This window comes from Crocodylus porosus, unplaced genomic scaffold (assembly GCF_001723895.1).
Source record: "Crocodylus porosus isolate Cpor-Errol unplaced genomic scaffold, CroPor_comp1, whole genome shotgun sequence".
Lineage (NCBI taxonomy): Eukaryota > Metazoa > Chordata > Crocodylia > Crocodylidae > Crocodylus > Crocodylus porosus.
The window spans coordinates 96,563-108,272 of NW_017728939.1; the positions used below are offsets into that span (position 1 = coordinate 96,563).

The 11,710-nt window shown below is 58.6% G+C and overlaps 1 protein-coding gene across 1 annotated transcript in view; it reads left to right on the plus strand.

Moving 5' to 3' along the window:
* The window catches only part of MACF1 (microtubule-actin crosslinking factor 1), a 194,524-nt gene that overhangs the window by 11,925 nt on the left and 170,889 nt on the right, over positions 1 to 11,710 (plus strand). The window lies entirely within an intron of this gene.

Genomic DNA, 11,710 nt, shown 5'->3' on the forward strand with positions numbered 1-11,710 from the left:
CACCCGTGACACGAGAGCTGTGGAAAGAGCAGGCATGCTCTGCCTGGGAGTGTCGCTGGCAGCACCCTGAGCTCGCCGAGCCCCCGGGGAGCCCTGCGAATCTGGGTCGCCCAAAAGCAAGTTCCACCCAGAGCAGGAGGTGCGATCTGCTGCCTGGCGCCTCCGGGGATGCGGGCTGCGCTTCGCTCCTCCCTGCTCTAGTTTGCAAGCGTCAGGGCCTTGGGGACCCAGGCGGGCTTTCCTAGCGTGCCTTCAAATGCACCCTTTGTGCTGCTGCCGCTAAAGAAACTTGGCCCTTTCGTGCTACTTGACAACGTCCTCTGGCCGCAGGGTCACTGGGGCAGGCTGTAAGTCAGGGGGCAGGCCTGCACGCTTAGGGGAAGGATCCTCCTCCTCCTTGCTAAGCAAGTGGGGATTGAGCAAGCATGACCAGCAGCCCCTTGGCAGGCCTGGGCTGCTCTGCTGTGCGCCGTATGGGTGCTGGGTGCACAGGATCTGTGCTCTCTGGCTGGAGCAGAGTGGACAATCGATGGTTGCGGTGCTCATAGCCTAGAAGCACATCTGGCCGGTCTGCTCTGAATTCCAGGACTGGCTTTTCCCCGCCTCGGTGAAAGAATTGAGCCATTTGGGCATCCCCAGTATAGCTTTCACGTTCCTTCGGGACCCTGGAAGCGGGAAATCAACCTTACGCTTTCCCTTAGGGATTTATTCGCCCTGTGCATCCTGGATAAGGAAACCATTCATCTCATGGTATTCCCCAGGCAGGGAAGTCAGCTGCCCGGATGTGCTGCCAGCCGTGGCTGCGGAGTTTCCAGCTGGGCTGTATGCTGACCGTGGGGAATCCAGGCCACGCCATCCCTTCACTGGCACGCCAGGCTGCTTCCGTTCTCCTCCTCCTCACCCCACCATTTCTGTGAAAAACCCAGGGCATCTGTGAGGGCCCAGCGAGCAGGGTGTTGGATAAAGGGTTAGTGGTGAATAATTAAGCCATGTCCAGGCAGTGCCTGAATTGCACTGTTTGCTTTGTGGAAGGAAAATCAGGAGTGAGGTTTGCTTCCAGCTGGGCCATCTTATCTCTGCCGCTTGCCTTCCCCCACTCTGCAGCAATGCTGTCCTTGCTGCCTCGTCCTGGGCCTCCACTTGATACGAGTCCTTCGGTGGCTTTTGGGAGCGGCTGCGTGCAGGTGCACAGAGGGCAGCGAGCTGAGAGCAGCATCTTGCTCAACGGGAGCTGCTTTCTGCTGGTGCAAGGGTTGGAGGGGGAAAGCAGGTTGGAAGGGCAAACTGCAGAGAGGCTGGGGGCTTACACAGGTGTGCACGGCTCTCCATTATCCCCAAGTGGAAAGCACCATGCTATTAGAAGGACACAAGCTTGCTCTGCTTGCTCAGCTGCCCTGACATGCTGCCAGCCTTGCCTGTCTGGACAGTGTGAGAAAGCAGAAGTGGGATCCATGTCGCTGAAGAGGAGAAAGGTCACCCCTGCAGGAACCTTGCTGCCCCAGCGCCCTGATAGCCCCGGCCTCCCAGCTCCTGCTGTGCCCCTCGGTAGGGTGCCGCCAGCCCCTCGCTTCATCCGTGTAAGTAACTGGGGTAGCACCCGTCTTGCCAAACCCGCCGTGGCTTGTGGGAGGAGGCAGACCCGCAGACACGGCGTCATCAGGCTGCCAAGGGGGAAGTCTTTTCTTAACGAGCTCGTTCCTTCTGGTGCCAGGCGGCTGCAGAGAAGAGGAACCAGCTGTGAGCATTTCATCCCTCGTGCCCGCCAGCTTCCCTGCCGGTGTTTCTCAGGGCATGGGCTTAGCGGGAATGGCCCGTGGGCTGGCTGGCGGGTTTAGCGGCCCGCATCCGAGGGTCGGAGATGATGCTTGGCAGGCTGGAGCCGGCAGGGGAGGTTGGACTTGAGTCAGGGGGCAAGAGTTCTCCGGTGGTGTAGTCCTTGGGAGATTTTCTATGGTGGGCGGGGGCTTTGCTTTGTCCGCTTGACCTGTGCTGGAGCTGACAGACCTTCGGCTGACCCTGGCGCACAGCTCCGTGCAGTTAAACATTCACTTGTTCTGGCATTGCCTATTCAAATGGAAAACTCGGAAGGGGTTGCGGAGGGGGGAGCGATGGAAATTTGCAGCTGACTCCTGAAATAAACGGTTGTGTTTTTTCCCCTCCCCTTTACCTACCCCAGGTGAGCCCAGAGTGATCCTGCCCAATTCTCCATAAAGCAGCAACAGAAACGGGGGGGGGGGTCCTGAACACCTTGGGACCCAGCATGTTGCTGAGAAGAGCAAAAACTCACAGCACTGATGCATATGCCCGGAGTACCAGGCGGAGACTGAAAGGGGTCTGCAAGGTCACCAAACCAGGGTGTGTGGTTGGTGTCTGTGCTAGGAAGATGGGTGTTTTCTCCCCAGAATGTCCTGCCTTTGCTACCCCCAGGCCTGGCGGGCTACCAAGTACTTGTGGATGCTGCAAATCGATCCGGGGGGGCTGGAGATCCGATCTGGAGTCGGGGCCCAGGCTACACCTCTGCGTATGTGCCATTTTTCCTGCACTGGCATCTGAAGAAACTACATGTGTCTGTGCATGCAGGAGTCGGTGATTCACCTGTAATAAAAGGCATTGCAAAGCCCATGCTGGGGCTGCCCGACTGGCCGGCTCCAGGGAAGGTGCCTTGTAGCCCTGGCAGCTGGGGTCTGCTCTCCCTGCTAGCCGCGCAAGCAGCATCGTCTTTCTTCTTCCATGTCTTTCCCAGGCCGCCGGGCTGGGGTGGCAGGCGTGGTGGTGGCTGGTGTGCCTGGGAACAGCTTGTGGTCCTGCCTGTGCTTGCAGGAGGGTGTAGCGTCGGCGTGCGTGTGCGAGCCTGGGTGTGTGCCAGACGCTTTACTGCTGACTGTGTGCGCACGTGTGCGTGCGTGCTGGGCTGCTTGTCTTCTGGGTGCTGGTTCATGTCTCTCGCTCTTTGTCTTCCTGGCTCTGCCTCCCCCCAGCGCCTGGCTGCGTTTCTGATGGCAGCGCGGTCTGTGGTTTGACTTGTGGAAACCTGCTGGGGATGCAGAAGCCCAAGCTGATGGGACTCTCCTGGGATGATGGGGACATAGGCTGCTCCACCGGAGCTGAGGGTCTGAACGCCTGGGCGAGGGGCAGAAAACTGTGTCTGGCGCTGGGCTGGGCTTCCTTCCTCAGTGCCACGGCGCGAGCCCCTGGTGAGAGGAAGGCGGGCAGGTTCTCGGGCTGCGAGCCGTGAGCCTTACAGGAGCGGAGAGGTGCAGTCATGCAGGCGAGAGCAGATTAGAGCCCAGGGTTTCTCACGTGTATTAGTGAAGCTTTCAAGTCCTGGAGCCGCTCATGTGCGGTGTCTGGGGGCTGGCGGGGTGTGAAGAGGCCCAGCTGATTTTCCTGTGCCTGGGAAGGGTGAGCGTTTGGGCTGAATGCAGGGGCCAGGGCACCGGGACACAGGTGCTCCTGGCTGCGGTCTCAGGGCTGGCTTCCCTTTTCATTGCTCTCCACGGAGAGACCAAAGGCTGCTGCTCTGCTCGGCTCAGCTGGGCATCCCCGACCCAAGACCCCGAGACACCTGCCATCCCGATTCCTCCCGGGAGCCAGAAACTCTCCCTGCTCGGGAAAGGCAAAAGAAGCCTCCTCCAGGAAGCCCAGCTGGCTCCAGTTATTGTGTCGCTCCGGCCGGCCGTGTGGCCAGTCCTGTTGCAGCGTCAGGACGAAAAATGGCTTTGGTGTGCGGAAAAGATGGAGGAGGAGGAGGGCTGAGTCAGGAGCCACGAGCTGGAGCCCGTCACTGCGCTGACGGCTCGTGGCTCGGCTGTGACGCAGGCTGGACCGTGCCCGTGGGCGCGGGAGCCTGGCTGCCGGGGGAAGGTGGGACTGGGTCCCGGGGTGGCCCCTCGGGGACGCAGATGCCACGGCTGGGGGTTGGCACATGGGTTGGCGCAAGCCGAACGCTACTGCCCGCATCCGATAGCGGCTGGGCGGCGCTGAGAAACGCCGCGAGCGCCCTGCACGCTGAATGGTGAATCGGGCTTTCTCCGAGCGCGGCGTAATGACTCAGCTCGCTGTGCGCGATGTCTTCCCATTGTTCCTTGCAGCCGAAACCCCTCTGGAAGATGAATACAGCAGCATCAGTATCATCGCTGCCTTCCCGGGCCGAGGCACTAGAATTTCCCTGGTGTATTCATGGTGGCTTTTATGTTCGCATTATGCGCTGGAGGAGACGGAGCGCTTTTTTTTTATAGGCTTGGCTGGTTGAGGTTATTGAAAAGGGCCCTTGTGTTCCCAGGATGCTGGTGAATTGAAATTAAGAGCTCGGGGAGGCGGGGGAAGGGGGAGGGTTGGGGTTACAGGAGGCAATCCATGATGGGGGCTAGGTTCAGCAAGGGATCATCTTCGGATCCTGCATCACCTCTGGGGTTTTATTTGCTTTCCACGTCCATTTAAATTTCACCTGCTAGCTAGCCAGGGTGTGAATGGGTCGGAACGGGAAGTCGGGCTGAACCTTTTCAGCGCCCGTGCTGCTTCTCCTTTCATTTCCATCCAGAAGCAGGAGCTGTTGTCTCCTGCTGTTGCCACGGCTGAGACGGCCGCAGCTTTCGATGCTTCAGTAGTGCCACCTGGCTGCCGCGGGAGGGACTCGGCTAGGAGAAGGGAGTCGGGGACCCTCTCCCGGCTGAAGAAGAGGTGGGCATGGATGCAGGGTTGCTCTTTGAGCCAGGTGCTTTGTTGGGAGGGAACCTGGGGCGTGAGCATGCGTCTGGATCTTCCCCAGGCAGCACGTTGGACTGGGAGCGGGTCTGCTGCAACTTGAGGCCAGCGGGAAACCATCCTGTTGCAATAAAGAATATGGGGTTCGGGGAGAGCTGGCCTGCATTTGTGGGCTACTGTGAGCCGCCCTGCATGGCAGACTGGGTAGAACAGATTGGCACCGGGGGTCTGGCTCACGGAGGCTTCCTCCTGCCGGCCAAAGCCCGCGGAAAGTAGTCACCTACTGTGCCCCGGGGCCCCGTGGAGCATCTGTTTCCTCTTGGTGTGTGGAGAATGGGGAGGACCCCTCTGGAGTTTGTTTTTTTTTTGCAGGATAAAGGTTGTTTTCTGGTCCATCCGAGTTGCTGACAGGCGGCTTTGCCAGTCATATAAGGAGATGTGATGCCGTGGAAGGCAGCAGCTGCTGTGGGAATGTGATGGGGAAGCATTACTCACCGGGAAAGCGCACAGTGCAAGACTTGGCCCCAGACACCAAGTCTGGCCCGAGGCAGGGGTGACTCAGCTCCGGAGCAAGGAGGCTGTGCTTGCCGGGTTAGGGCTTGTTCTCGGAGGCCAGGCCGTTGCTTTGGAAGGAGCCGAGGAGCCCGGCCCTCCTGAAGACGTGGGGCGGAGGTAGCCGCGGCACCGCTTGGGCCGTGCTGGAGCACCCAGCGGCTCGCTGTGCTTCTGCAGTTCCCCTCGGCTGGGGTCCCATGCCATGAACGCGGCTGGGGCGGATGGGCTGGCTGGGGAGATTGTGGGGAGGGCTGGGTACAGGAAGAGCCTGTGGTTAGTCCTCTGTCCCTGGTGGCGTTGTTTGGGGTCACTGATTTGGAGAGACCCTTCCACTGAGGCTGGGGTCTCCAGTCTCCCCCTGCCATGGTCACTATGGGGCACACTACATATCGGCAGGAGGCACTGGCATCTGCCTTGAAAGACCCCGGCGTGGCACGGTCCTGATTCTTCCTCATGTACAGCCAAGTCTGACTCGGGGGGCAGACTGGGCCCTTGTGTCCTCTTCCCATCTCTGCCACTGCCGCAGGGCCTGGCTTTGGGCAAGTCTCTTTGCCTCCCTCTGCCTTGGTTTCTCCCACGGAGAGGGATGGTGTCCCTCCCGCACAGGGTGATGCCGGGGTCACGGAGAACATCGCAGCCTCCTGATAAAAGGCTCCGCGTTGATGCAGAGGAGTAGGATTACTTTTCGATCTGTAATAGATATACGTGCGCCCACGCGCAGAGCTAACAGTTATGGCATTATAGCGTGTGTTCTCCAGCTCTGTTTGCTAGTCGTCGACCACCTTGGGGAGAAGTTAAGAGGCCTGGACATGGAGGAGAGAGGAGCTGATGGGTCTGGCTCCAAACCCCAGGGGCGAAATGGAGAGAGAAGGGTCCATGGCAGAGACTGCATCCTGCCTCTGAAGGGACTTGGGGAGCTGTAAAATGGGCTGCAAGGCCCCTCTGGAGAGAGCTCCCCTGCCGACGGGACCCCGGCACGCTTCTGCAGGTGGCCGTGCCGTGGTCCCGCGCGTGGCACGAGCGCGTGTCTCCGTCCCGCTCTGCTTCCCATCCATCTCGGAGAGGCGTGCTCTCTCCCCACCCATTTCCTTCTCAGTGATGACTGCCGCCCCAGCCCGAAAGGGACCTAAAATTAGCTGCTTGTTTTTGTCTGTGGAGAGAGGTTTCCATGGCAGGCGGTGCAAGAAGGGCCTCGCCTGGCGCGACTCCTATCACGGCCGCTGCCTGAGCGGTGCCACGGTGGGGGGGGCATGCAGCACGGAGCATCTGGCTGGCGTTTCCGGAGCCCGGCGGGCCTGCTCGCCAGCGTGGGGCAGCTGAGCGAGAGATAAGAGCCGCAGCTCGGTTATTTCCCCCTGCCCCTTGCCCAGATGCGTCTCCCGGATGAATTGCAGCCTGCTATTGGTTTCCCGCAGCAGCTAGAAAATGCCCAGACAGGCTTGGACTGGCTGTGGTCTCTCCGCTTTCTCGCTTTCCTCTTTATGAAAAGAGAGCGAGGCAATGGCGTGAAATTGGGTGGAATGAAGTGCGCTCGGTCCTTTGGCCCCGTGCACGTCCCCAGCGTTGTCTGCTGTCTGCAGCAGGCTGCGCGCCCCGCCTTCGGGGCAGCGGTCGCCCCCTCCCGCGCGGCTCTGGGTCTCGGGCGTGCTGCCCGGAAGGGGCGATGCTAGACACAGAGCAGCCAGGCTGATGCTTTGCTGCAGGCCTGCATAAAGGGTGACGGGGGAGAGCAAATTAGACAGCCCGATGCCTCTGCTCTGTCTGGTCAACCCCTCCCTTCCGGTCCCCCGCCGGCTACCGTCTCTCTGAAAGCTTATTTGCTAATTCTGCCACCCGTCTTTTCCAAATCTGGCCCTCCCGTGCCAGTTGGGCTGTGCCAGCCGGGAGAATTGAGCTGCTCTGGCAGCAGCTGGGCTCTGGCCGAGGCGGGGGGGAGACGCTTTTTTGAGGGGGGCGCTAAGGAGCAGATTCAATTGCTGTCTCTTGGGTTTGGGCTCCTGTGCTGCTGTGCCCATCAGCCCTGCTCTTGCCTGGGACCTGCCCTGCTGTGGGGGTGGCGGTGCCCACAGGGGAGCTGGAAGCCGTGGGGCGGACTGCTACTGTATTATCTGCATCCTTGGAGGGCTGAATTGCACGCCACAGCAGAAAGCCGGAGCTGCCACCCCCCTTTCCTTCGTTCCTTCCGTGCTTTGCTCCATTGCTGCTATTGTGCATCGTTTCATATTCCCTCCATCCTTATCCTCTCCCGCTTTCTCTTCGTTCCTGCCTTGTGTCTCTGCATCTCGGCTCTATTAAGACTGCGTGGCCACCTCCCGACTTAGTGCAAGTCTTGCAATATTCACTGGTTCCCTTGCATCTTCAGCCCCCAGTCAAGTGATTGCGCGAGGTCCTCTACCTTGTCATTGCAGAGGAAAGGTTAAAACTACGGCCCAAGCATGACCTCAGCAGCCCAGAAACCAGGAACCCAGCAGGCAGGAGGTCCTCAGACTACCTCGAGCCAGCATCGTGACTGTGGGAGGCCTTCCAGGTAGTTGGGGTCGGCCGTGTTGGCTGGAGGTGCGCTCAGACATGTGGAGTTGGAAGCACTGCTGATCGGATACCTCCTGTCCGTGTCTCCGTTGCAGCCTAGCCCCATGTTACACCAAAGAAATCGCACAGACTGGGCACAGGGGCTGCGGTTCTCCCAAGAGGGATCTGCCTTTAAACAGTAGTCCACGGCTTTTTGTGTTTTCCTGGTGCCTCCTTTACTTCCTGCAGCTGTGTCTGGGCGAAGTAAAGGAGACACCGTTCGCTCCTGGGAGATGAGGATGCTGAGAGCAGACCCTGGGGACAAGAGTTCCCTCTTCTCCCTGGCTGCATGTTTCTTTCTGGTCCTGTCCGTGTTAGGGCTCCCTCCTCTTTCTCTTCCACCTGTTGCCAGAAGCCTGCAGTCTCCAGGCTGCACTTGGGTTTTGCTTTCCTGGAAAAAGAGTGCCACAAGCCTTGGCCCGGTGCCCCTGCTGCAGGGCCTGCCTGTGCCAGCTGTGTATAAATCAGCAGAAGGTTTGCAAGCAAAGGCAGGGTTTTCTCAGTTACGCTGGCTTGTGCCTGTTGCTTTCGGAGGTTGCACGTCACACAAGGTGTCTGGGGAGGAGCGCGTGTGGGCAGGCACCCGGCCGGCGTTGGCCTACGGAGCGCGCCTGTAGTGCTTGCGTCTAGCCTGGGTATGTCAAGGCACCAGTGTTGTTTTTTTTTTCTGTTGCGTGCCCTGCACTGAGCCACTGTGTCCAGGAAACACAAATAAGAGAGGATTATATTCCCCGCTCAGCCCCAGTGGGAAGTGGAAACAAGGCTGCCCAGTCTAGAAGGGCTGGGCTGGGATTGGCAAGAGAGGACGCTGTACCTCGAAAGTGCTGGAGTGTGACGTAGGCCCCCAGAGGGGACCGGGCTTTCTTACGATCGTGTAGAGGGTAGCAGTGGGCTGGAGTTAAAGGGGGAATAGGTATGGAGGACTCTTGGGAGGTCATTATGGTGCATATGCAGAGGGAAAGCAGAGGGATCATTTGGACAGCGGAGTGACCTCCCAGCCCCGTCTCGTGGCACGTGCGCAGCCAGGCTGGGCAGAGCCCTGCGGCGGGGAGCAAGTTTGGCCCCTTGGCAGGTCTCAGTAGGTAAGAAGAACGAAGCCCATGCGTTGATTCAGGGAAGTTGGCGGCATCCAAGGCTGCAGCTCCAGGCCTTTGCGGCGCTGGACATGCACGAGCCGCAGCTGCTCCGCGCAGCGCGGCGGGGGTACGGGGTCGGCCTTCGGGGCTGCTCAGATCCAGGCTCGGTTGGATCAGTACCTCTGAAGTCTGGGGTCGGAGCCGTGAGGCTTGTCCTGTCCCTGCAGCGGGGAGGCGGTGATGCCCTTGGTTTGCCAAACCAGACGGGAGGGTGGGTTGTTTGGCGCACGCGGTGTCAGGCCACGGCTGAGGCTGTCACGCAGACCGAGGCTTTTCGGTTTGACAGTTATGTTCTAGCAGAGCCGACGCGACAGGCCTGGGCCTGTGGTTTTGTATATAGGTTTCCGGTCTACATGGAACAGCTTTTCCTGATAATTGGGGAGGGCGGGACTTTCCCCTTCTTCTGAAGAATTTAAACCACTCCTGTCGTGCTACCGCTTCCTGCAGGCTGGGCTGACACCAGACCCTGGCGCTCAGTGGTGTGTGCATAGGTTGCAAATGCACAAGGAACATAAAAAAAAAAAAAAGGGGTTGGGGTAGGTTCGACAGGCTCTGGGGAAGGCGACCTCGATTATAACCAGGTTGGAGCAATGCAACATCATAACGTATTGTCACCCCGAGGGAAAAATGGAGCTGCCTCCCAGAACTGGGCCTCTCCGCTCTCTCCACTGAGGCTTAGCAATGCGAGCCATTGCGGAGGACTTCAGTTTGGGGTTTTATGGGATGTGAAACAGGATTCCCTTGTGCTCTTTGTTGTTGAGGCTAGGGGCTTTCTCTCCCTTTCCCTTGTCTAAAAGCAGGTTCCACCAGTTCTTCTTGTGTCCAGGAGAAACGAGACTCCCGATCTAGCATCTATGCAAAGCAGAGAGTGTAGTGACCCCCATGCAACGGTTTTGGAGCTGGGCGATGCCGCTCCCTTTGCATATTCGTTCGTGGCAAGCTTGACATCGGAGAGACTCACACTAACGCCGGCTGTGGCCAGCTACCAAAAATAGCTGGCATTGCAATGAGTGTTGCGGAGCTGAAGTGAGACCTCGTGTATTCATTTCCATACTGCCGCGCCGCGCAGAATAGGTAGAAATGAGTCTGTGCAGGAGCCTGTTGTTCAGATCCATCTCCCCTTATGTCTTGCATGGCCCCTGGCTCTGAATTGGATGGGACCTGGGTCTGAATGGGATCCCACTGCTGGGGATTTTTTTTAGCTTTTTGGAAGAACTGCCCCCAAGTTTTTATCTGAATCTGTTTCCTTGATCTGTAGCTGACCCTGGGCTGGAATCTCCTTTTCTTTTACAAGCTGAAAACTTGTTCAGCCCGTGAAGCTTTGCAAGCTCAAACATCAGCCTCCTTGGCCCTTCTCAAAGGATTATATTTCTTCCAGCTGTTTCTTTCAGCTACTGTCTGCCTTTCCCATCCTATTTGGGCAGCGGAGTCGATCAGGCTGGGAACGTGGGCTTTCCTCATTTTCTTCTTTTCCTCGTGGGGGCTCTCACACCAGCGCGACACGGCTTATCGTTTCCTTCCCCGTTAGCAGGGCTTTGTGGAAGTTGTCCCAAACGCACGAGCTGGAACAAACGTGTGGCTAGAAGTTGATCCATGAAGCGGTACGGTCCTTCTCGAAACCCAAGATTTTCAGTTTTAGCAACTTTCTCTTTGCCTGTTCACCAGCACAGTAGCCTAAAAGATGCCCAGCTGCTACTTATGAACAAGGGGTAGGAGAGAAATCCCTGCAGGCCCTTGTAAGGTCTTTTGGGCTGCGTTTTTCAGGAGGGAGGAAGACCTGGGATAAAGGCACAGCGCCAGGTTACCTAACTGGGCGCTTTGTGTGAACTTTACATTCAGCCGTTTTTGCTGCACATCTATGCGACTGTTGCCATGAGCAGGATTTCCTGATGTTAAAATGAACCGGGCTCTGGCTGTTTCCTGTTCGCGTCGATGCAAACGGCCCTAACGGGTTCCCAAGCCTCCAAAAAGCTCCAAATCATCTCGTGGTTTGAAACAACGGCGTGCTGTCTGCTAGCTCCCCCTGCCGAGGTTTGGGATGGCGGATCTGCCTGCCGGCCGCGGGTGCCCACGGCAGGCGCAAAGCTTGCAACGTGCCTCCACTGTCCTTGAGAGAGACCCAGGCGCTACCGGTGTGCCTGAATCAGTCGGGTATTGTTCGGGGCCGGCCCTGGAGCAGCAAACTGGGTCGTTGCCCTCCAGCAAATCAGCATGAGACTGCATTCGAGATAAAGGTGTGGTAATGCGATGGGCCAAACGCTGTAGCGGCGTAACTGGGTGCCAGGTCGCAGGAATCAGCGGATTAACGCCTGCTTACCTGCGGGCCAGCCTGTTGCATTCAGCCCGTGCAGAGGCAAAAGGGGCTACTTTTCTTGAATAAAGCTCTGGAAGTGATTGGGCCCGTTTCCCTTTACACCCGTCAGCCTCTCGTCCTGGAGCAGGGAAGGTTGGGGGCCAGGCCGGTGTGCCCAGGTCTTTCTGGTTTCATGCTTTAGGCCGACGGTAGTGACTCCTTTCCCCGGCCCGTGCGGGTGGAGAGCAGGCATTCCAGAGGGGTTAGGAATGGAAATTTAGGAGCATGACGTTTTCACGGAGGGGGGGTTGCAGTTTAAGCACTTCAGCACGTCAGTGAATGCCAAGGAAAGATGTTGGAGTCAGCCTGACACTCGCTGTCTCTGACCCCGTGCGAGGAGCACCGAGGCCGGCGGGCGTCCCCTCTGCTGTGACTGTGCCCGGCGGGGGCGGGG